The 23,742-nt window shown below is 41.3% G+C and overlaps 1 long non-coding RNA gene across 1 annotated transcript; it reads right to left on the bottom strand.

Moving 5' to 3' along the window:
• Positions 1-636: 636 nt before the first annotated feature.
• On the bottom strand, positions 637-5,670 carry LOC143870287 (uncharacterized). The gene is made up of 2 exons (XR_013245077.1): positions 3,106-5,670; positions 637-2,947 (listed from the first exon to the last, which is right to left on the bottom strand). It is a non-coding gene; the product is annotated as an uncharacterized LOC143870287 (long non-coding RNA).
• Between the last annotated feature and the right edge of the window lie 18,072 nt (positions 5,671-23,742).

Here is a 23,742-nt window from a genome sequence, read left to right as displayed (position 1 = left end):
CAAATGCGGACAAAACTTTTGGTTCCCACAACTCTTCTACTTCCTTTTCAAAAACAGTTTTTCAAAATAAAATTCTTTTTTATTTTAAAACTAGTTTCTAAATACTTTATTTTGAAAATCTCTCTAACAACAACTTGGGTTGATGCAATAGGTTAACATAATTTTGAGTTGTCTGATTTGGAGAAGATAGGCCTCTCCTCCAAGTAGGAAACTTTTTTGTTTCAAAGGTTCTGTTTTGTTTGCAACCCAATTGCATTTGGGGGCCAATATGAAAAATTGCATTGCAAAAATCAGATGGGTTGCAGTGTATCCATGGATGATTTTCTATATAAAAGAAACACTAATTAGTCCATTTCACTCTTTTCATATTCTCTACAAGTGTCTTGTTTCCTAAGTAGGGAAGAGGAGACATCCCTTTTTGTGTTAGCTTTCCTAACTTCTCTAGGGCTAAGTCTAGGGCTAGGTGATACGAACTTAGATCTGAAATATGGAGTTCATACCAGAAGAGAGAAAAAAGAGAGGGAGAAGACGAAGGAAAGAAGGAGAGAGAAAAAGTGTTTGTTATAACCTGATTTCATTCGCTGTGCCCAACCCTTTAAAAAGGCTGTCACTAATGGTTTTGGGTACACCTAGCTATTCCCATAACAACCCAATTACTTTCTCTTTTTACATGTACAGACAAAAATTGTAAAAGGTAACTAGCTATGCTTTGACTGTTCCTAATTACCCACGTAATCCTTCATCCATCTTGGTCTGCTCTTAATCCTCTTGTCTCTGATTGGTTCTTCCTGCTGATGTTGATTACCTTCATTCACTTCACTGCCATCAACTCGCGTTTCTTCTCTACCTTGGGCATGTGTGCTATCATTGCCCACCCCTTGAAAAATAACCTTGTCCTCAAGGTTTAGGTGTGGATACTCCAACTGTAAGTCCGATACATTTTCCCAAGAGGTATCCTCAGGTAGCAGCCCACTCCACTGGACCGAACTTGTGTGACAGGTTTATCATGTTGCAGAACTGTTCGCGTCCCTAAAATGGCTAAGGGAGAAATTAGTGGTTGATTGTCAACAGTTTGAGCTGGTAGAGTGAAAGGTGCGTGAAGTATTGGACCATAAAAAGGTTTAAGTAGAGAAATGTGAAAAACGAGATGAATTCTGTTGCCTTATGGTAAACTTAGCTTGTAAGCGACTTTGCCCACCTTCCCAATGATCTGATAAGGACTATAGAATCTCTTACTCAATTTTGGGGAGTGTCTAGTAGCTACTGACTGTTGTCTATAAGGTTGGAGTTTGAGACGAACCCATGTACCAATCTCCAATTGTTTATCCAGTCGCTTTTGATCCGCCATACATTTCATTAGCAATTTGGCATGAAGCAAATTAGTTTTGAGCTGGACCAAAAGAGCATCTCTTTGTCAAAGCTCAGTATCAACAGCCTCAATGTGCGAATATCCCGGTATATATGTTGGTAAAAAAGGGGGTGGTCTACCATACATAGCTTCAAAGGGCGTCATGTGAATGGCAATATGAAATGAAGTATTGTAGGAGTATTCAGCCCACAGTAAATATCCATGCCATTGTCTGGGGTTGTCTTGAGAAAAAGCTCTCAGATATTGCTCCACACAGATGTTTAAGACCTCTGATTGACCATCCGATTGAGGATGGTATGCCAATGAAAGGTTTAGAGATGTGCCACTTAGTTTTAAAAGTTCAGACCAGAACTTGCTGATAAAAATGTGGTCCCTGTCAGAGACTATCGACTTGGGCATTCAATGAAGTTTAACAACCATCTCGGTGAAGTGTTTAGCCACTTTAGCAGCATTGAAGCTGGTTAGTAATGCCCCCAAATGAGCATACTTTGATAACCGGTCAACAATGATGAAGATGGTGGTGTATCCATTACAAGGAGGTAATCCAGTGATGAAATCCACGGCTATATCTTCCCATATTCTGTTAGTAATAGGTAAGGGTTCTAACAATCCCAACGGAGGTGTGGTGGAATACTTTGTCTGTTGGCAAATGAGACAAGTTTTCACGAATTATTTGATATCGGCGATCATTTTGACCCAGTGAAAACTTGCAGAAATTCTCTTTATTGTACGTAAGACACCCGTGTGACCTCCCTGAGGGGTATTGTGAAACTCATAAATGATTTTGAATCGTAAAGGGGATTGAGAGCTAAGGAATAACCTTTGATTATAGAAGAGAATGCCATTCCTTCTCGTGAACTCGGAAGAAGCGATGCCTTTGTTAATTTGGTTATGTAACTCAATTAATTCGGGGTCGCTGACATTTTCTTTCTGAAGCTGATCGGTGATATAAAAAATTGGGCTCGATACTGTTAATTGCATTTGGCAGGCAGACAGACTTGTGTCAACAGGGAAAATATCTTCGATGCGAGACAGAGCATCAGCGACCTGATTGTCCTTGCCGGCTTTATAACCAATTGAAGAGTTGTAACCCTGTAATTTGCAAAGATACTGTTGTTGTTCGGGTGTTTGGATGACTGGCACCATTTTCTCACTGCTTCAGTGATTGCATACAATTCTTTCACATATGCAGAGGCGAGAGACATTGTTGGGGCATTTCTTTGCTAAAATAAGCAATTGGATGTCTATTCTGCATGAGGATACCGCCAATTGCGATGCTGGGAGCATCTGTTTCCAGGACAAAATCTTGCAAGAAATTTGGCAATGCCAAGACAGGAAGTTGTGACATTAAGGCCTCCAATTTGTCGAATGCGAGCTAAGCTTCAGGAGACCAACTGAAAGCATCCTTCTCGAGAAGATTGATAAGGGGAGAAGCCACTGTAGCACAATGTTGGATGAATCTCCGGAAATCGCCAGTAAGGCTGAGAAAGCCCCGTAATTGCTTCAAATTTGTAGGTTTGGGCCGTGCCTGCATTGCTTGAATCTTGACCGGATCAGACTGACCACCATCGCCAGAAACTAGATGACCCAAATATTGGATTGGTAGAATTCACATTTACTCAATTTAACGAACAATGGTTAGAAGTCAGACACTCCAAAATGCAACAAGGTGAGATACATGGTCAGCCATAGAATTACTGTAAATTAAGATGTCATCAAAGAAGACAATGACAAACCTCCGTAGAAAGGGCTTGAAAATCATATTCATGGTACTTTGGAAGGTGGATGGTGTGTTGGTTAGACCGAAGGGCATAACTAAGAATTCATAGTGGCCCTCATGAGTTCGGAAAGTGGTCTTTGCACAATCTTCCTTTCGCATTCGAATTTGATGATACCCTGACCATAAATCAAGTTTAGAGAAGACCATTGCTCCATGTAACTCATCCATAAGTTCATCGATGGTTGAGATGGGGAAGTGTTCTTTGATTGTAATTGAATTGAGGGCTTTGTAATCCACATAAAAACGCCATGTATTGTCTTTTTTCTTGACTAAAAGAATGGGGGGAGAGTAGGGGCTATGGCTTGGGACAATGATTCCATTTTTAAGCATTTCCCAAACCAAATTTTCAATTTCGTTCTTTTGAAAGTGAGGATATCTATAAGGTTTAACATTCACCGAATTGGAACCAGGAACTAAGTGAATTTGAATGTCTCTGTCTCTACGGGGTGGAAGTCCAGTTGGTTCCTGGAACACACTTGAGAACTGGTGCAAAACAAGAGTTATTGGAAGAGGTAAACCTGAGGGAATCTCCATGCTATGAAATTCGTTTAGAGTGGGTTGTTCAACTGAGCTATCAACACAGAGTGATTGAAAACAAGAGGCTATGGAATCAGTTTTGGACAGACCTTTCAACTGCTTAGCTTTTAAGGGACAGGGATTTAATTCTGCCTCACCCACTATCTTAATGGTTTTTCCCTGCCAAGTGAATTCCATTGTGGAGACCTTATAGTCCGTTAGAATCGGACCCAACTCTGCTAACCATTGCACTCCCAATACAACATCGGCCCTCTTAATGGTAAGACAAAAAGTTGTAATGGAAATTCATGATTCTGGACGAAAATATTGACATTAGTACATTGTTTTGTGCAAAGGAGATAATCACCATTACAGATGAAGACTTTAAAAGGTTTGGTGGGCATTGTAGGCCAATGGAGTGATTGAGCTAACTTCTCCTTAACAGTGTTGTGGGTAGACCCGCTATCGATCAAAACATGAATAGAGGTATTAGCACTAACCCCTATAACTCGAATAGTCCTTGGGTTTTGCTGTCCCACCATAGCGTGAAAACTAATTTCAGCAGAATTGTCAGTAGTGATTTCATCGGTTTGAGCCATTGGATTATCAGTGGTGTCATCCTCAATTAGAAGCTCTGTTTCATCGTCTAAAACAGCCAAATGAGATAAGCGTCGACAACAATCATGCCCTGGACTGTACCGCTCATCACAATAGTAGCAGATTCCTTTGTCCCTTTTAAGTTTCATTTCCTCCTTTGTTAATTGCCTAGTTCTGATGGATAATTGTTTCAGAGGGGCGGGGAGTGTCTTAAGCTGGGAAATAGAAGGTGGTAGTAGGATGCCTGGCCCTCCCTCTGGTTTTGGCCAAGCTGGTTTCCAGGACTTCCTCAGATCATCATATTTTTGTTCATAGATTCGTGCTAAGGAAATCGTTTGTAAAAGAGAACTAGGTTGTAAAACCAGGAGTTCCCTTTTCAAATTTGGTTTCAAACCAGAGATAAAGAAACTAACAAGAAATGATTCGGAGAGACCATTGACCTTGTTAGAGAGTTCTTCAAATCGGCTCTGATAATCCTTGACAGAAGAGGTCTGGTAAGTTTGGCTAGGGCACCTTTGTGGTCTTCATAGAGACACTGTCCAAAACGGAGGTGGATTGCATCCAGGAACCTTTTCAGGAATGTAAAAGGTTATTAGATCTCGCCCATTGGAACCAAGCAAGGGCCGGGCCTTCCTGATGAAAGGAAGTAACGGTCATTCGCTGATCTTCTAGTGTGCCGTAATAGTCGAAAAACTGCTTGATCTTGAAAGTCCATCCAATTGGATCAGTACCATCGAACTTCGGAACATCCATGCGAATGAATTTGATAAAATTCGTCTGGATCGAAACGATTCCCTCCGCAGAGCTGCCGGAAGAGTATTCATCGCTGTTGTGTCATTTAAGCTAATTCGTCGGTGGTTTGTCCTCTAGCTGTTTGATCATGGCCACCAGTTCCTCATGTTGTTGCGATTGAAGGAGGCGTAACCCATTAAGCTTTTGTTGATATTGTTTAAATTGATCGTCGATCTTTGCCTGAGATTAAGTATTGTCGGCCATTGCTGGATAGGGGAGTGCGAAGACTCAATGAATGCACCAATGATACGAACCTAGATTTGAAATTTGGAGTTCATACTAGAAGAGAGAAAAAAAGAGAGGGAGAAGACCAAGGAAAGGAGGGAGAAAAAGTGTTTGTTATTCCCTAATTTCATTCGTTGTGCCCAACCCTTCAAAAAGGCTATCACTAACAGTTTTGGGTACACCTGGCTATTCCCATAACATCCCATATTACTTTCTCTTTTTACATGTAATGACAAAAATTGTAAAAGGTAACTAACTATGCTTTTGACTGTTCCTAATTACCCACGTAATCCTTCATCCATCTTGGTCTGGTCTTAATCCTCTTGTCTCTGATTGGTTCTTCCTGCTGATGTTGATTACCTTCATTCACTTAACTGTCATCGACTCACGTTTCTTCTCTACCTTGGGGCTGTGTGCTATCACTAGGTCTAGGTTAAGTCATAGGGATTTCCTTGTTTGACTATGAGAGAGACACCCAAGGTATTCAATACTTTAGGAATGACAGTAAGAAACTACACGACCATAAGAGGGTGAGTGGTGAGAGGTGTGAGAAAAAGAGGTTTTTCTCTTTGTTTTTACATATGGTCTTGGTTGAAAAGTCCTGAAAAGGATTATGGTTTGTGGGTCTTCGGTTAGTTAATTTTAACCTTCAAATTTTTCTTTCTCTTAGAGGAAGATCGTGATCTCACCTGTGGATATATGCAATTTGGCTGAACCGCGTAAAATCTCTGTTGTATGCACCTTGAGGCTTATTTGTTTTCTATTACTTTATGCACATTTGAATGGAAGTTTGCCTCGACGATCTTCTACTAACTAGACTCATGCTGCTAAAATAGGCTTAAAATTGCAGAAATTAGGCCTGCCAAGTTATTCCTGTTCTATTATTTGATGAAACTAAAAGTGGCTAACAATTAGTGTGAATAGAGTGGCAACACCAAAATTGCTTGTGTTGAGGAATATGAGTGGCAACATTTTCATTCTTCAGTTTCTTCTTCCTCTTTATTGGATTTTCTTCACTCTTCAATGGATTAACAGGAATTCTAAGCCTAGTTATGCGATAATTATTAGCTTTTCTAATCAGAAACTGCTCATATCCTGGACCACCAAGATCAATGGCCCATTCTTCCACACCCACATCACATGCGTGCTGGGGACCATATACATTGACTCTATGCGAAAGTTTCAGAGGGTAGAACAAAAAGGAATAGGAAAAAGATGCATGTTTGCATATTACTTAAAAAAAAAGAAGAGAGATTCAGGTCTTGTATCATGATTCATGGCAAACCAAACTCCTTAGACCACAATTGCTTTGGATTTTGATTACTGATTGTGAGTACATAACTGATTATTGGACTCAAATTTGTCCAATAATCAGTTTGGGACGACTCAAAATCTAAAACAAACAGGGAGGGACATACTAGTGCAAAAGCGATTGCATGTAGGGAGCAAAAATGACTATGGGGAGTCCAAACCACAAACCAAAATCAAATAATAAAACGACTACTTTTTGAACTTTTGACCGTGAGCATCACGGAGCACTCGTAACATCCAACCTCACTTGAAATTGACCTTGTCCTCTAATGTCGGAAACTTGGAAAGCGATATTCTACCTCTTGCAAATCTGTCCATGTTGCATCTTCAGGAAATGAATTCGACCAATGAACTAATACTTGACTTCTTGTTTCTATTCAGGATTTTTATAAGTGTATTTTGGTCATTTTCTATGAGGCACGGGTAATGGTTAATTTTTTGAGATAAAGATAGACCTGGCAAAAAGTGACCCGGACCGGGTCCACTCGGCACGCCCGTAAATTACGGATCCAGGTCAATAAATAGGGACCTGTTTGAAAGTGACCCGCAGGTCACATGGCTCGTCAGAACTGGACCGAGCCGTGTGGACCCGTGGATGCCCGTGAAAAAGCAGGATTGTTCTAACTGTTGAATTTGTTTTACAGGGTAGGCAGCTGTTCCGTCAAATAGGCCTGACGCACCGAGCTATCACCGGTGAGACCCGACTAGGCAGCTGGCAGCTGGCAGCTGTTCCACACATGAACATATAGATGGAGAACACCAAATGACTAAAATACCAAGTGAGAAAAAGACATCTCATTTTTTCTAAAGTTATTAAACTAACACTTAAGTTTGTTTTGTTATTTTATTAGGGATTTGCTAGAGCCCATCGTAGAATGGCATTTCGAGGGCCGAGTGCTGCATGAGAGTGCATCCACCTCAATGAATTTAATAAATAAGACCAAATTTGTCTAAAAGTGAGCCTATGTGGCTACTCTCTCGTGCAAACTCTGCCCTCAAAATGACTTCTGTAATGGTCCCTACTACCTTTGTTCTTTTCGTGTTATGACGAGTTTACCCTCCATTAATTTTCTACCTGAATCCGTATTTGCCATGTAGGCATGACGTCATCGAACGTATAATCGAATTGAAACTTCTAACATTCAAATCGGACAAAATTTCTACTAAAAACGGGGTGACCCGCAGGTCCACCCTGCCCATGCAGGTGGGGGTCCTGGTCCACCAATTAGTGACCCGTAAAATTCCGGGTCATTTTTTATCCTGCCGTATGACCCGGACCCGTACGGGTCGGGTGAAATCAGGAGGCCCACCTGTTTGGTATAGATAAAGACATTTTTGGATATTTTCTATGCGATAAGAGTATCAGTTATTTTTTATGACATAAGGGGTAGATTGATTATTTTTATGATAAATGAGTATTTTGGTCATTTTCAGTGACATAGGGTATTTTGATTATTTTCTATGGAAAAGAGTATTTTGGTCATTTTCAATGAAATAAGGGTTTTTCAGGATTTTTTTATTTTTATTTTTCAATTTTTACCTCTAATAAGATAGAGATTAGAGAGAAGTGAGATGTAGTTTTATTTTTAGTTTTAATGAGAGATGAGAGATAAAGCCTTTAACAAATTATGGGAGATGTGGTTATATTTTTTAGGCTAGGGGAGAAATGAGAGATAAAGTCCTTGACAAATTACATGTGATTTTGTTCTGCAGTGAAAAATGAGTCTATTGATTATTTTTTTATGACATAAGGGGTATATTGATTATTTTTATGATAAATGAGTATTTTGGTCATTTTCAGTGACATAGGGTACTTTGATTATTCTCTATGGGATATTAGTATTTGGTCATTTTCAATTAAATAAGGCCTTTTCATGATTTTTTTTTTCAATTTTTACCTCTGATAAGTTAGAGATTAGAGAGAAACAAGATGTAATTTTATTTTTAGGTTACAGGAGAGATGTGAAGCGAGATGTAGTTTTATTTTTAGGTTAAAGGAGAGATGTGAAGCGAGATGTAGTTTTATTTTTAGGTTAGAGGAGAGATGAGAGATAAAGTCTATAACAAATTAGGAGAGATGCTGTTTTATTTTTAAGTTGGGAGAAATGAAAGATAAAGTCCTTGACAAATTACATGTGATTTTGTTCTGCAATGAAAATGATTTTTTTTTTCTTAGACATTTTTGAAGCAAAAAAAAAATGATTCTCTATTTCGCATGTTTCTACGTACCAAAGGTGTTTCTCATAATTTTTTGATTTTAAAATAAAAGACAAAAAAATAATTTACTAGAACGTACCAAGCCAAAGGGGATAAATCCCCAAAAATAAAAGCAAACATTAAGGCTATTTTCTTCAATATGCACAAAAATATGACCATCATTTTATTAAGGAAAAATTATTAAAAAAATGGAAAGTTTATGCTAAATTGTGAATAAAGGGTAGACAATTCAATTTTATAAAAAAGGGGTTGTCAGGTGAGAGAGTATGGCTTTTAGGACAAATATACCCCCACTTGCTTTTCCCCACCATATTTTTATGCTCTAATCCCTAAGCTTTTTTTGCCTACCCACTTTACCTTCTTTCTTCTTCCCCAACCCATCCAACGTGAAAAACAGCCATTGCCATCCTTTGCAAGCTCCAATCCCATTGTATTTTGGAAAAAAAAAACCACCATTACTTGTCACAAATTTGAAATTGGGTGATAAACATAGCTCCAAGTAGGTCCATGCTCCTCTACTTGAATAAGGTTTAACATCTTATGAAGGTTTTCATATTTTCTTTGGTTTTAACATTTGATGAAGGTTTTCATTGTTTTCATTGTTTTCTGTTGAACAAAATAGAGAAATTACCCAAGTGGTTCTATCTTGGTTGTATAATTGTTTTCATTGTTGTCTTGGATTTTAAAAGAATGTTAGAACCATCATTTTCTTTGTTGGAAAAACACCATTACTTATTTCTACCCAAGTTGGTTAGTAGTGGTTCCGAGGTAGAAAATGTGGTTCCCTAGTGGTTCTGAGGTATAAAATGTGGTTCCGTAGTGGTTCCAGGGTAGAAAATATGGTTCCCTAGTGGTTTCGAGGTATAAAATGTGTTTCCCTTGTGGTTCCGGTGTATAAAATGTGGTTCCCTAGTGGTTCCGGGGTAGAAAATGTGGTTCCCAAGTGGTTCCGAGGTATAAAATATGGTTCCGTAGTGGTTGCGGGGTACAAAATGTGGTTCCCTAGTGGTTCCGGGGTATGAAATGTGGTTCCCTAGTGGTTCACGGGTATAAAATGTGGCTCCTAAGTGGTTCCACGGTATAAGATGTGGTTCTCTAGTGGTTCCGAGGTATAAAATGTCGTTCCCTAGTGGTTCCGGCGTATAAAATATGGTTCCCTAGTGGTTCCGGGGTATAAAATGTCATTTCCTAGTGGTTCCGGCGTATAAAATATGGTTCCCTAGTGGTTCCAGGTAGAAAATGTCGTTCCTAGTCGTTCCGGGGTATAAAATGTGGTTCCCTAGTGGTTTCGAGGTATAAAATGTGGTTACGTAGTGGTTCAGGGGTATAAAATGTGGTTCCCTAGTGGTTCTGGGGTATGAAATGTCGTTCCCTAGTGGTTCCGGCGTATAAAGTGTGGTTCCCAAGTGGTTCTGTGATAGAAAATGTTGTTCCCTAGTGGTTCCGGGCTATAAAATGTGGTTCCCTAGTGGTTACGAGGGATAAAATGTGGTTCCGTAGTGGTTGCGGGTTATAAAATGTGGTTCCCTAGTGGTTCCGGGGTATGAAATGTGGTTCCCTAGTGGTTTCGGCGTATAAAATGTGGCTCCCAAGTGGTTCCAGGGTATAAGATGTAGTTCCTCAGTGGTTCTGGGGTATAAAATGTCATTGCCTACTGGTTTTGGCGTATAAAATGTGGTTCCCTAGTGGTTCCAAGGTATAAAATGTAGTTCCCTAGTGGTTCGGAGGTATAAAATCTGGTTCCGTAGTGGTTCCGGGGTATAAAATGTGGTTCCCTAGTGGTTTTGCGGTATGAAATGTGGTTCCCTAGTAGTTCCAGAGTATCAAATGTGGTTCCCAAGTGGTTCCGGGGTATTCGATGTGGTTCCCTAGTGGTTCTGGTATATAAAATGTGGTTCCCTAGTGGTTCCAGGGTAGAAAATATGGTTCCCTAGTGGTTCTGAGGTATAAAATGTGTTTCCCTAGTGGTTCCGGGGTATAAAAAGTGGTTCCCGAGTGGTCCTAGGGTAGAAAATGTGGTTGCTTAGTTGTTCTGAGGTATAAAATGTGGGTCTGTAGTTGTTCTGGGGTATAAAATGTGGTTCCCTAGTGGTTCTGGGGTAGAAAATGTTGTTTCCTAGTGGTTCCGAGGTATAAAATGTGGTTCTGTAGTGGTTGCGGTGTATAAAATGTGGTTCCCTAGTGGTTCCGGGGTATGAAATGTGGTTCCCTAGTGGTTCTGGCGTATAAAATGTGCCTCCCAAGTGGTTCCAGGGTATAAGATGTGATTCTGTAGTTGTTCCGGGGTATAAAATGTCGTTCCTTAGTGGTTCCGGTGTTTAAAATATGGTTCCGTAGTGGTTCCGGGGTAGAAAATGTGGTTCTCTAGTAGTTCCGGGGTATAAAATGTGGTTCCCTAGTGGTTCCGAGGTATAAAATGTGGTTCAGGAGTATAAAATGTGGTTCCGTAGTGGTTCTGGGGTATGAAATGTGGTTCCCTAGTGGTTCCGCCGTATAAAATGTGGTTCCCAAGTGGTTCCGGGGTATAAGATGTGGTTCCCTAGTGGTTGCAGGGTATAAAATGTGGTTCCCTAGTGGTTTTGAGGTATAAAATGTGGTTCCGTAGTGGTTCAGGGGTATAAATGTGGTTCTGTAATGGTTCCGGTGTATGAAATGTGGTTTCTTAGTGGTTCCGGCGTATAAAATGTGGTTCCAAGTGGTTCCGTAGTATAAGATGTGGTTCCCTAGTAGTTTTGGGGTATAAGATATGGTTCCCTACTGGTTCCGGGGTATAAAATGTGGTTCCATAGTGGTTCCGGGGTAGAAAATATGGTTCCTTAGTGGTTCGAGGGTAAAAATTACGGTTCCCTAGTGGATCCGAGGTATAAAATGTGTTTCCCTTGTGGTTCCGGTGTATAAAATGTGATTCCCTAGTGGTTACGAGGTAGAAAATGTGGTTTCTTACTGGTTCCGATGTACAAAATGTGGTTCCCTAGTGGTTCTGGGGTATGAAATGTGGTTCCCTAGTGGTTCTGGGGTATGAAATGTGGTTCCCTAGTGGTTCCGGCATATAAAATGTGGTTCCCAAGTGGTTCCGGTGTATAAGATGTGTTTCCCTAGTGGTTCTGGGGTATAAGATGTGGTTCCCTAGTGGTTCCAAGTGGTTCCAAGGTATAAAATGTGGTTCCCTAGTGGTTCCGGCGTATAAAATATGGTTCCCTAGTGGTTCCGGAATAGAAAATGTGGTTCCCTAGTGGTTTTGAGGTATAAAATGTGGTTCCGTAGTGGTCCGAGGGTAGAAAATATGGTTCCCTAGTGGTTCCGAGGTATAAAATGTGTTTCTCTTGTGGTTCCGGTGTATAAAATGTGGTTCCCAAGTGGTTCCGGGGTAGAAAATGTGGTTCCCTAGTGGTTCCGGGGTATCAAATGTGGTTCCTTAGTGGTTTCGGCGTATAAAATGTTGTTCCCAAGTGGTTCCGAGGAATAAGATGTGGTTCCCTAGTGGTTCCGGTGTATAAAATGTGATTCTTTAGTAGTTACAGGGTAGAAAATATGGTTCCCTAGTGGTTCTGAGGTATAAAATGTGTTTTCTTAGTAGTTCTGGGGTATAAAATGTGGTTCCCGAGTGGTCGTGGGGTAGAAAATGTGGTTCCCTAGTTGTTTCGAGGTATAAAATGTGGTTCCGTAGTGGTTCCGGGGTAAAAAATGTTGTTCCCTAGTGGTTCCGGGGTATAAAATGTGGTTCCCTCGTGGTTCCGGCGTATAAAATATGATTCCCTAGTGGTTCCGGGATAGAAAATGTGTTTCCCTTGACGTTTCGAGGTATAAAATGTGGTTCTGAAGTGGTTCTAGGGTAGAAAATGTGGCTCCCTAGTGGTTCAGAGGTATAAAATGTGTTTCCCTTGTGGTTCTGGTGCATGAAATGTGGTTCCCTAGTGGTTCCAGAGTAGAAAATGTGGTTCCTTAGTGGTTCTGAGTTATAAAATGTGCTTCCGTAGTAGTTCCGGGGTATAAAATGTGCTTCCCTAGTGGTTCCGGGGTATGAAATTTGGTTCCCTAGTGGTTTCGGGGTATGAAATTTGCTTTCCTAGTGGTTCCGGTGTATATAATGTGGTTCCCAAGTGGTTCCGGGGTATAAGATGTGGTTCCCTAGTGGTTCCGGGGTATAAAATGTGGTTCCCTAGTGGTTCTGAGGTGTAAAATGTCGTTCCGTAGTGGTTGCAGTGTATAAAGTGTGGTTCCCTAGTGGTTTCCGGGGTATGAAATGTGGTTCCTTAGTGGTTTCGGCGTATAAAATATGGTTCCGAGGAATAAGATGTGGTTCCCTATTGGTTCCGGTGTATAAAATGTGGTTCCCTAGTGGTTACAGGGTAGAAAATGTGGTTCCCTAGTAGTTCCTGCGTATAAAATATGCTTCCCTAGTGGTTACGGGGTAGAAAATGTGGTTCCGTAGTGGTTCGGAGGTATAAAATGTGTTTCCCTTGTGATTCTGGTGTATAAAATGTGGTTCCCTAGTGGTTCCGGGGTACAAAATATGGTTCCTTAGTGGTTCTGAGTTATAAAATGTGGTTTCGGGGTATAAAATATGATTCCCTAGTGGTTCCGGGGTATGAAATTTGATACCCTAGTGGTTCCGGGGTATGAAATTTGCTTCCCTAGTGGTTCCGGCTTATATAATGTGGTTCCCAAGTGGTTCCGGGGTATAAGATGTGGTTCCTTAATGGTTCCGGAGTACAAAATGTGGTTCCTTAGTGGTTCTGAGTTATAAAATGTGGTTCCGTAGTGGTTCCGGGGTATAAAATGTGGTTCCCTAGTGGTTCCGGGGTATGAATTTTGGTTCCCTAGTCATTCCGGGGTATGAAATTTGCTTCCCTAGTGGTTCCGGCGTATATAATGTGGTTCCCAAGTGGTTCCAGGGTATAAGATGTGGTTCCCTAGTGGTTCTGGGGTATAAAATGTGGTTCCCTACTGGTTCTGAGGTGTAAAATGTCGTTCCGTAGTGGTTGCGGGGTATAAAGTGTGGTTCTCTAGTGGTTCTGAGGTATAAAATGTGTTTCCCTAGTGATTCTGGGATATAAAATGTGGTTCCCAAGTGGTCCCGGGGTAGAAAATGTGGTTCCCTAGTGGTTCTGAGGTATAAAATGTGGTTCCCTAGTGGTTCCGGGGTATAAAATGTGGTTCCCTAGTGGTTCCGGATATAAAATATGGTTCCCTAGTTGTTACAGGGTAGAAAATGTGGTTCCCTAGTGGTTCAGAGGTATAAAATGTGTTTCCCTTGTGATTCTGGTGTATAAAATATGGTTCACTAGTGGTTCCGGGGTACAAAATGTGGTTCCTTAGTGGTTCTGAGTTATAAAATGTGGTATAAAATATGATTCCCTAGTGGTTCCGGGGTATAAAATATGATTCCCTATTGGTTCCGAGGAATGAAATTTGGTTCCCTAGTGGTTCCGGGGTATGAAATTTGCTTCCGAAGTGGTTCCGGCTTATATAATGTGGTTCCCAAGTGGTTCCGGGGTATAAGATGTGCTTCCCTAGTGGTTCCGGGGTATAAAATGTTGTTCCCTAGTGGTTCCGAGATATAAAATATGGTTCCGTAGTGGTTCCGGGGTAGAACATGTCGTTCCCTAGTGGTTCTGGGATATAAAATGTGGTTCCCTAGTGGTTCTGAGGTATAAAATGTCGTTCTGTAGTGGTTCCGAGGTATAAAATATGGTTCCCTAGTGGATCCGGGGTATGAAATGTGGTTCCCTAGTGGTTCTGGCGTATAAAACGTGGTTCCCAACTGGTTCTGTGGTATAAGATGTGGTTCCCTAGTGGTTCTGGGGTTTAGAATGTGGTTCCCTAGTTGTTCCGAGGTATAAAATGTGGTTCCGTAGTGGTTCTGAGGTATAAAATGTGGTTCCAAGAGTCTAACTTATTGTTCCAATTGTGGTTTTAACATTCTAAAGTGGTTGTATCATTGTAAATGGTTGTTCATAGTTTGTAATAAAATTTATGAAGGTTTAATAATGGTTCTTATCCTAATAGGGTTTGCGAAAATGGTGGAAAGAAGGACTTCTTTTATCATACACGTTGATGGGTACTTGAAGGATGAAGTATCATTTCAGTATATTGGCGGGACGAAGATGCCTTTAATTGTGAATCGGCATATAAAATTTTCAGAATTTGAGTCTCTAGTTCACCAGAAAATTGGGACCACAGCAATCGGTATCTCGCTATCTATAAAATGTCGATATGTCGTGGATCCATATTAAATCTTGTTGTACGACGTTCGAAATGTTGATGACCTAGCTATGGTGATGATGCTTTTTGAGAATAGCCTCTTCAATTGTATGTGCCTATACATAACTAAAGAGTACAAAGTAGGAGGAATTAGTTCTGCATCGATCCCCATCCGGAGGTAAAATATTCACTCAGGTGAAAATTTTCATTCTTTGAACTCTCATTCAATTACACTATTATCTCATGTGAAATTTGTCATTGCTCAGGAATATGGTGGATAGAAATCAACATTATGAAGATCCTATTTTATATGGAAATATTTGTGAACCTTCTTCTCGTCCTCTCGAACCAGCATTGAACCCCAAAAATAATTCCATCTGTGGAGCCTCAGCAACACCTAATCTAAATGACGTTGCTGGTCCCAAGAACATACCAATATTGGGCAGAATCTGAAAAGATACCAATATTGGTCGGAATCTGAAAAGATATTCAATGGACTTGAACCAAGACTATGAGGACTCTATTTTTAATGAGACAGAGGAAAATACAACTCAACATATGAGCACTGCCATGTAATCTTCTAATTACTAATTACATTTACTTGGCCAATTATATATTTGTCTCATACAATATTCATTCTAATGTAGTCCCTACTGTGCAGGCACGATGCAGAGTTCAGTAGGAATTTCCATAGTTATATGCATGTTAGTGATGGCATTGAATGCGAGGATGGTAACAATATAGAGGGTGATGATGCATTTGGTGATGATGACTTTGTTGAGGACAGTGGGCGCGAAGGTGACTTTGGTAAGGAAGATGAGTGCGAAGGTGTACGCCCCCTCGTTGGTCTACAGACGTTGTGGGCGACCCGTTCTGTAATACGTATACAAGGGAGCCGTTGGAAGTAGATGAGATGGTTGTAGATGAATTAAATGAGGGACGTATAGGACTTGAGGAGATCAAGGTGGGGGGAATCTTCCCGAATTTGAAAGTATTTAAGAACAAAGTCAAAGAGTATGCAATTGTACGGAAGTTTGTATTCGTCCCAGTAGACTCAAAGCCTACAAAATATGCCGTTAGATACAAGGATAAAAGTTACCCCTTCAGAATCAGTGGGAGAAATTATTTGGATCATGTTAGGGTAAAAAGGTTTGTGCCAGAGCATACATGCTCACGTATTTCGAGGGGTAATGACCATCCCCTTGTCACAGCAGCTTGGGCAGCAGACACCTGCCTTGGGTTGTTTCCCCTCCCAGGAGACGTGAGGCCTACTTTGATAAGAGCATACATGAAGGATAAGTGAGGTATAACCATAAGCTATGCGAAGGCTTTCAATGCGAAGGTCATTATACACGAAATAATGTGTAGAAATGTCGAGGTGTCTTATCGCATCCTTCCTGCATATGCTCAAGAGATGGAGAGATGCAATCTTGGCACCATTATGCGTGTATATCGAAGTTGGGAGCTGTGGAGGGGTGGAGATCATACATTTGGTCGTTTATTTTGGTCATTCGGCCCTAGCATACACGTCTTCAGTCGAACACTTAGACCACTGATACTAATTGATGGGACACATTTGCGAGGCAAGTATAAAGGAATTTTATTGGCTACGACTGCAGTAGATGGTGACGGTGGATTATTTCCGTTAGCATATGCAGTGGTTGAGAATGAGATGTATGAGAGCTGGCTATGGTTTTTTCGTTTACTCCGCCAGAGGGTGATGCCAACAGAAAAAAACAACAACGAATTCACGATTTGCTCTGATCGGATGAAGGGTTTGCCTAAAGCTATAGACGAAGCATTGCCGGGATCATACCATAGCTACTGTATTCGTCACCTCAATGCCAATTTCCTGAAGACCTTTAAGAGTCAAATACTTTGTAAACTATTTTCAAGAGCCGCATATGCTTTAAGGGAGAGAGACTATAAGGAGACGATGGAATGTATTAAAGAGAAGAATGCAAAAGCAGAGAAATGGATATCTGAGATTCCTAAAGAAAACTAGGCTAATGTATACTTTAAAAGTGCTAGGTGGAATATGTTGACAACTAATGCAGCGGAGTCTTTCAACAACGTATTAAAGGGCGCACGGGAGTTACCGATCGCGGCGCTAGTCGATCACACTAGATGGAAACTACAAGACTACTTCCAGCTTCGCCGCAAGGCTGCTTCTGAATGGAAAATGCATTTGACCCATAATGCAGAAAAATGGTTAGACAGATCATGTCTGTATGACAGTAAGTTTACACCCCGCCCGTATAGTTGGAATGAATATGAAGTGATATCATCAACTAATACGGATCGTGTGGACTTAGAGAAGAAAACATGTACGTGTGGTCTTTTTCAAATGATGGGATTGTAGTGTGGGCATGCTATAGCAGCCATGGGAGTAAACAAGGTGGACAAATATAGGTACTGCCAAGATTGGTTTTTCGCTTCAACTTATCGGACTACATATGAGGAGGTGTTTCACCCTACTTTAGATCGAACACAATGGCCGGTGCCATCCCATGTTTTAGAAGTAGTGTTGCCACCACGAGTAAGAAGACAGCCTGGACGACCCAAAAAAGTACGAATGGAAAGAGGGTTGCAGTTTGGACAACATCAGAACTGCAAATCATGTGGGGAACCTGGAAACAACAAAAGAACGTGCAAAAATCCCCCCCTTGTAAATCGTCAGTTAAATATGACGCACATCGGTCCATCCGCACCTACAGAAAATAGGTATGTTCCATTATTACTCACTCGATATGATTTCTATATCAATTCCATCATTTTATTGATTGTTGCAAGTTTCTCTTGTAGGTCCGGTGTGTCCTTCGCACCTCCTTTCTTTGCTTAGGGATGGAGTTGTTGGTTTTTTTGTACAAAGTGGCATTGATTTTGGGACACTTCATACTGCACATGATACTTACTCACATGGAATTTGTAGAAATTAAACATTATTGTGTATTAAATTGGTTGTACATCTGATCGTGACTGTTGTAAAAGTGATCATGAATGTATCATTGGTGTTGGAAATATCATTGGTTCCAAACACTACCGAAAACTCAGTCGGCCTACATTGTTTGGATCATCCAAAGCGTTCATTTGATGGGCCGTCACATATATAGGGTGTGCCCAAAAAATCAGCTCCATCGGATCATCGTAACCCTTCCATCTGTGGACCAACAACGTGTACGTAGGCATACTCGGAAGTCTGAACCATGATTCGGACTTCCGAAAAGAGTCCAGAACACTGGGATTGTCCGAACCCTATTCGGAAGTCCGAGTCGGAAGGCCGAAAAAACATTCGGACTTCCGAATGAAGTCCAGTAGAATGGCCATTCCACTGTACTTCATTCAGAAGTTCGAAACTTTGTTCGGACTTCTGAAAAAAATTTCGGACTTTCGAATGAAGTCCAGTAGAATGGCCATTCCACTAGACTTCATTCGGAAATCCGAAACTTTGTTCGGACTTCCTCTTCGGACTTCCAAAAAAACTTTCGGACTTCCGAATGAAGTCCTGTAGAATGGCCATTGTACTGGAATGCTTTCTGAAATCCGAAACATTGTTCGGACTTTCGAAAAACCGTTCGGACTTCCGAATGGAGTCCAGTAGAATGGGCATTCAATTGTGCTCCATTCGGAAGTCTGACTCGGACTTTCGAACAATGTTTACGATTTCCGATCTAACACCAGTTCAAATCCCAGTGTTTGGCTATGGGAATGGGGTTCGGATGGGTGTATGGGGTCTTCATTACCATTGCTTGTGTTTGAAAGAGGGGTCTACCTTATACAAATTCAAACCACAAGGGGTTTACATGTAACTGTTTAAGTAATATGAGGTCTTCATTATCAATAAGACTGAAAGTCTCAGTTTCAAAAACAGGTATCACATATTTCCCGATCCTTGGAAAGTATCTATCCTTACACAAGCATTTCAGGCGAAAGGGAGAAACAAACGAACAGCCACAGTCGTGGAATATAAACATAAAAACATGGAATATAAACATATTGTACATGTACAACCAATAACAATGTCTCCCAGGTAAGACTGTGAACAACTTACAGGGATACTGTCCCATACAGCCCATTCAACATTTCGAAAAGTAGCGAAGCTCGCATAACCATAATATCTTTCTGGGTGAAATCGAGACTAGCGTCACGGGTGATGTATTCCATCTCTTTCAAAACGAACAGGCCACAGTCGTGGCTGCAAAACATGAAGAATATATGCAACAATAAGAATTAATCTTTTACGGAGGTTTCGTAAACTGAAGTAATTGCACGTAACATACCTGTTAGCTCGTATGGGCCGATCGGCCACTTCATCAATGGGGAATGCACTTATATCACTATCTTTCACCATTCTGAATCATTGAACAAGGTAATCGACCTACAAATCAATAATTCCGTACGTTAGGGCAGTAGTCAGCACAAATTAATTAATAATTGGCCTACGAATCAAGTTTAGGGTAGTACTCACAAGGGGTTGCACCCTTCTAGAATCTGTGCGAGCGACTAGAGAATCGTAAAGTAGGAAGGTACGATGCCCCATATCCAACACTCGAAGAACCCAATGAACCATATCTATGTTAATTGGAATAAGTACTTTTCATATATCTTCAAGTGGGATGTTCTGTAGACGATTTATGAATCTGGAACATGCATCGGAACGTTCACATCTTTCGTGAAGTATAAGTTGCTGCAACCACAAAAACAAATGTTAGAATTGCCTGCAGCTTCAAATAGAAAAAACATTACTTATAAGTCAATTTAATCTCACAGCTAGATGGGTAGTAAGGCAAATGCATGCTCCCTTATGTTTTGTTCGTAAATATTTGTCCCGCAAGTTCAAGTAGTCCGTATATACATTAACAATCTACAGAACAGACTATAGGTCAACGAGAAGGAACTTAAGAAAAAATGTGTAGCAACACATTATTCACTCTTTACGTTACTAAGTGAACCATATAACATCTTACCGGAGATGATAACCACCCTCTACGATCAGTTAGTATAAGCAAGTCTTCTTTACACATGTGGTACCCATCACTGTGAATGACTCTGTCAGGGCAAATCCAGTAAAAAGTCATCTCCCTCTATGGACCTTAGCTCATATAATTCTACTGAAACAACCTATCTATGAAATTAATCGGACAAATTAGAATTCCAAAAAATCTAGGTTGCACGAAAATTTATGAAGGTTGTAGCGCTGCCAATGCATCCACCTTCATCGCTGCAGGCCCAGTGACATTGCGAAGAGCGTCATTGCTTTTCCGCTTGCTTATGACATACGGTGAACTGAGTGCTCTACTAGGTTGTAACCTCCTTGGACGTTGCTTCACATTTTTTTCAATGCTCCCAATCAATTTCTTATCTTGTTTCTTATTTGATTTCTTACTCTGACTGGGGTTCATGTCAGGACTGTCAAGCAAGATAGTAACCATATTAGCTGCAGCATCCCTGACATCCCGAGTAATTAGGCTATCAATAGAGATATGTTCTACGCTATCATCAACCAAATATTTTCCCATATCATCTACAAAAACACCATCCCCTACTTCCCCCTTGGCAGTCACTATCTCGGCTTCCCCATCCTTATTTTCGGCCTCTCCTTCCCTCTTTGTCGTTATCTTCGTTGGGATATCATTCCCTGACTCCAAACCTTCCCTCTTTCTCGAATCTCTCCCGAACAAATGAGTTTTTATCTCCCTCATTTCACGTTCAACTTTGGTTATCCTCTCCAACAAGGATCTCTTTGTAACAGATTCATCTACTTCGGAGTTCTCATGTGCCCCACTTCCTCTTCTACTCCTCCTCCTTCTTTCCCTCTCCTGCTCTGCCGCAGTTGGCCCCATTGAATCCCCCACTACAGGCACAATTGGACCCATGCCATCCCCCACTGACCTCTTTGTAACGGATTCATGTACGTCAGACTTCCCATATTGCCCTCTTCCTCTCCTACTCCTACTCTTTTGTTCCCTCCTCTGATATGTCGCAGTTGGCCTCATTGAATCCCTCAGTACAGGCACAATTGGACCCATGCAATCCCCCACTGCAACCACAATTGAACCGACTGAATCGCAAGAAATACCAACATCGTCGTCTTGATCATCGACTAGAAGTAGAGATTCTTCCCTTGTCATAGCTTCGACCCTCCTAACCACCTGGAATACATTCCATATTTTTCATTATAAATACGACTATAAAAAATAACACGAAAGACATACAACAACCAACATGCATTATACTCTCACCTCTGAGGCTTTCACCGTCTCATGAAGAATACGGTTAATCAACTGTTTATGCTTCATCTTCTTCGTATCCATCTGAGCGGTCCACTTAAATAGACGCGGATACGCATCAAGACAATTAGGTGCCCATAACGTGGTATGCTCAAATAGTCATACCTGATATCAAGCTAGATTAGATCCGTATAAGATAGGAACCGAAAACTATATGCAATGAATGGAAAATTACCTGTAAAAGGATAGAGCAACCCAATATATGTCCCTTTCCACGGAGTGCAGCATGTGAATCTAATGATCTGACCAAGAACTCATGAACGGGATAAGCCCATGCAACATTCCTATAGTCTGCAGATCAATATACGGAAATAGGCAAGAACATGCCTTCTGGTCCCTCTTCGCAAACAAGATAGTGCTGCAGAATAACAATATCAAATGCTTCACAGTCGACTTAACCAAGTCTTCTTCGTCTGAATCCGTATCGGCATGAATAACCTTTACCACATCGTCAAAGGTGGCTGTTGGAGCCCCAAACCTCCAACCATCCACACTATCCATGCTAGACCAATCTAATTGCGGCCTCTCCCCAATCATACTTAAACCTAATATTTTCGCTACATCACTAACTAGAAACGGGACTACAATGCCACCAAAACAAAATGCTTTCCGTTTCGGATCCCATTTTTTTACCAATGTGGTCAAAATCTTCTTCCGCAACTCCACATCTTTGAGGCCCTCATGTAGAATCAAATATGTAAATGGGGTCTCCTTTATTAAATCCCTATGTGCATCCCTTAACCGAATATTTTTTAGGGACTCGTGAAAGCGCGACGGACAACATCTTGATAAAACATATTTCGCCTGCAAAAAAATGGCACTATGAAATAGTTGAGGTACAAACACGAGGAGATGTAAACGGAAAATAGAACAGTTACTCACCATGACGAAGATGCAAATAATTGATGGGAAAGATTCACAATTTTCTTAACTTGGTCCGTATCTGTAGAAACTAGCAACAATCACTTCAAACACAATATTAGTCTATTGAAACACAGTATTACTCTATTGAAACACATGCTCTCCAACTCACTTCAAACAACTTAGGCCTATATAGATACTTGAACAACCATGACAAGCATACCATACATCCAAGACAGAGAAATAAAACAACCAGAATAACATATCATCCATCCATCCATAATAACATATGAAACCCGTATATAACATAACATCCATCCATCCATAATATGAATCACCACAACTATAATAACATACCATCCATATACATGCCAGAAACAGTAAACCAAAAAAAAAAATTGCACAGTCATCATGTAAAGCTCTCATCAGCAGCAACGGTCTAATGATCTGGGGGCAACAGACGGCGGACCAAGTCACTGAGTGAAGAAACCTGCTCGGTGAGTGAGGTGACCGCCGTGCCGTAGTCCTGGCGGAGGGTGGAGACCTCGGTGCGTAGTCCAGTCAAAGCTTGCTGAGTCGCCAATTGGTCCTGATGATGGGATTCTACAAGCTGATGAACCGCGGTAAACTGCCCGTCAAGGTACCGACGATGTGCACGAAGCTCTTGCGCAACAAACTCCTGTGATGCAAAACGTTGACCCGGCTGACGAGGGGGGAGGAGCAGGGCCAAGCCGCATGGCCTATATAGTTTTAGCATTGAACGTAGTAGAGGGACTAAGGCGCTCTTCACCACCTTGTATCAGCATCTCATGATTGAAGACATGCGTGAGAAGCATCCTGAATGGTAGACTGGCCAAGGCCTTCGTCCTGGTGTCCTCCATGAACCTAAGGAGGATATAGCCAAGGTGAAGGGCCATGCCGTGAAGAAGTCGGTGAATAATAAAAGCCTCAAAAGGCCGGACCATGTCAGCATTGCCTCTGCGAGGCGTGATATTGCTCGTCAAAATCTTGTGTAGGACTTTGCACATAGGGCTGAGGGAATTGTATGATACGTTGGTTGAGCCGTCAGTAGGTGGGCCTTCGCAACCAAGCTCCCTACAGGCGGCGACCGGATCATCTATACAGGCACTAATGTCATCCATAATACCGGGCCAAAAGTAGATTTCGTCGCCTGTGATGAGAAGAGAGATGACTTCACAAAACTTTTCAATTGTCATATGGATGGTTTTATTGTTGACTCTGGATTGGAAGATCTTGGAATCTCTGTCGAATCTGTAATTGGCATAGAATTGCTTCACGAGAGTCGGGTACGAGTCACAGTGGATTTCGAGAAAATTGACCCATCCAAAGGCCACAAATAAGGGTTTAACATCAAAGGCTGTGAGGTCTTTAAAATGACTTTCCTACCTCGGAGTATGCCCTTCATTTCTATACGACCGAGGAAGCCGACCACTACGTCCTGATCGTCATCACCCATATCCTCGTCAGAGGCAGGAGGAGTAGGGGAGGGCTCACAGATAGCCTTCCCACGCCGTTTGCGGGTGGAAGACCCTTCGTCTACATTCACATTCTTCTTTGTT

This window comes from Tasmannia lanceolata, unplaced genomic scaffold (assembly GCF_043159265.1).
Source record: "Tasmannia lanceolata isolate RefF3 unplaced genomic scaffold, GAP_Taslan_0.1 ptg000002l, whole genome shotgun sequence".
Taxonomy (NCBI): domain Eukaryota; kingdom Viridiplantae; phylum Streptophyta; class Magnoliopsida; order Canellales; family Winteraceae; genus Tasmannia; species Tasmannia lanceolata.
Note: the sequence above shows the minus strand (reverse complement) of the source record. Positions and strands in the feature narration are given on the sequence as shown.